This window comes from Haliaeetus leucocephalus, unplaced genomic scaffold (genome assembly GCF_000737465.1).
Source record: "Haliaeetus leucocephalus isolate CR32 unplaced genomic scaffold, Haliaeetus_leucocephalus-4.0 Scaffold92, whole genome shotgun sequence".
NCBI classification, from domain to species: domain Eukaryota; kingdom Metazoa; phylum Chordata; class Aves; order Accipitriformes; family Accipitridae; genus Haliaeetus; species Haliaeetus leucocephalus.
The window spans coordinates 8,847,465-8,849,699 of NW_010972528.1; positions in this window are offsets into that span (position 1 = coordinate 8,847,465).

A 2,235-nucleotide genomic window follows, 5' to 3' on the forward strand; every position below is an offset into this window, starting at 1 on the left:
ATACATGGTTAAGAGGTGAACACAGAAATTGCTTTATCCACTGCTGGAACGCAGCAGCTATTTAACAATTCATGGAAAAACTACCCTTTGAGAAGGACTGTATCATCTCTATTTGAAATTGAAAGGACAATTCAAGTAAGCAGAATAATATAATTATGTAACTTGGGATTTTGCCAGAGCATCAAGCTTAATACTTCACCAACCTTCTTAGAACACTGAAATGGATCTTTAATACCCAGAAAAGCTCAGGACCTTCACTCTAAGGTCTCGCCGGGTCCCCCCAGCGCCCCGCGGCTGAGCAGAGCGCAGGAGCGAGAGCTCGGAGGGAGGAGTGCCACCAGTGGCGCCTCCCGCACACGCAGCCCCGCGGGCTCCTCTCCGGCTTCGTCCAACTGCTTTTCGGTCCCTCCTTGCTTAATTCGCCATAACTGACAATCGCGTTGACTTGGGAGAGCCTGAAATATTAAACTGATAATCTGAAGCAAGAGAATGACCTTTGCTAACAGGATATGCTGACCTTTGAACATCGCAGAAAGAATTTAACATTCGAACACATGGCATCAAACCACAAGGAAATCAGAGCTTCACCCGTCATAACCATGTTCGAGACTAGTGAGCGGCCCTGCTCCTTAAGCAGACGGATTCGCAAGTTGCAATTACGCTTCTAATTTACAGTTTGCAAAATCTAGTGGGTCTATCGAGTAGGTTCCAAATTGCTTCCATAAGGTGCCTGAGCTCGGCGTGGGGTGCCTGGAGGTTCGGGCTTGCATCATAGTGCACGACCGCGGTGGGGAGAAGACCTGAGTTAAGTGGAAAACGTGACCCCCTGCATCCTGCGAGCGGGGCTGGAGCCCGCCCTCGGGCACGGGAAACCCGCGGACGCCGCGCCCGGCACCTCAGCCTCCGCGGCGGACGGGCCGGGAGGGCGCGGACCCCTCCTGCCCGCTGCGCAAAGCTTTACAACGCGCTCCGCGCACAGATCTAAACATCTTGTTTCAATACTTCTGGATCCTGAGCAAAAGCTCTCAGCCTCGCCTAATCGGCAGTTGTCGGGAAAGACATCCTCTATGAAATAACCTGAGATACTTCAACCCGTGTTGCCTATGGGAGATTGGAAAAAATCGCTAATGGGCTTACATGCGTGGCTATAATTTTTACGCGTAGCCTATTGGTACGGCAACCTTTCGCGGCCATGCTCCCGGCTGTCCGGAACAGCACGGCTCTCGCCGTTCCGCACCTCCATCGCCAGCTCGGAGGTGTCCGGGCGGACGCGGATCCCCGGCCGCCACGGGGTGCCCGCCGCGGCGGGATCTGCTGTCCGGGAGCTCTCCCTCCCCGCACTGCCCGGCGGAAAGCCCTTCTCCCGACATCGCCACCTGCCCCCACCTCGGGCCCTTTCCCTAAGTAACATCTCCCCTCAGAAGCTAACCCGATGTGATGGATAACCGGAGGGATGGGAGCCAGGGCAGGCAGCAGGCTAAGTGCGCCTTTTTATTAACTTCTTGTAAAGTAATAGCTCCATTTTAGCTGTCACTCTTGTCAGACAACAGCCGCACAATAGCGTGTGATGGGCTCTTCCCGGCGCCTGAGCAGCAGGCAGCACACTGCAGCCAAGCAGGCAGCTGGGCACGCCGCACTGCTGGAGCCGCACGGGCTCTCTGCCACGAGTGAGGGGGAGAAGGGGAGGAACAGAAGGCGAAGGGGAGGACCGGCTCCCTTTTACCCCACCGGGACCCCGCTCAGATCCCAAACAAAGGCGAGCAGCGGGGATTCACGTTCATCCGAGCCACCGTGTCCCGGAGAGCGGCCGCACGGCTCGCCCGCTCCGCCCTGGTCGCCGCGGAGGCGGGGGACGCGCTCCTGCCGGCCAGCACCGCCGGACCCCTCCCCGCTGACTGGCGGGGAGGATGGGGCCTGGAGCGTGATGCACGGCGGGGAACCGAGGCGGGGTGCCTCAACCGGGGCCACTACCGGCTCCTCGTAGGGACGGGGCGAGGACGGCCGTCGCCGCCCCCGCTCGCTGCCCGGCCGTGCGGGAGGAGCACAGCGGCCCCGCCGGCTGCGGCTGTGGCTGCTTGCGGGGCTCCGTGGGGGGCGGGCACATGCGTACAAGCGGCTCATCCAGGCAAACACCCCTCACATCTTAAATGAGCTTCATTTACCGGTAGGCGCCTCAGTCGGGCTGGGAGCTGCTGGCCTGCACTTAGACCGCCTTACGGGGAGTCTTCCCCCCCC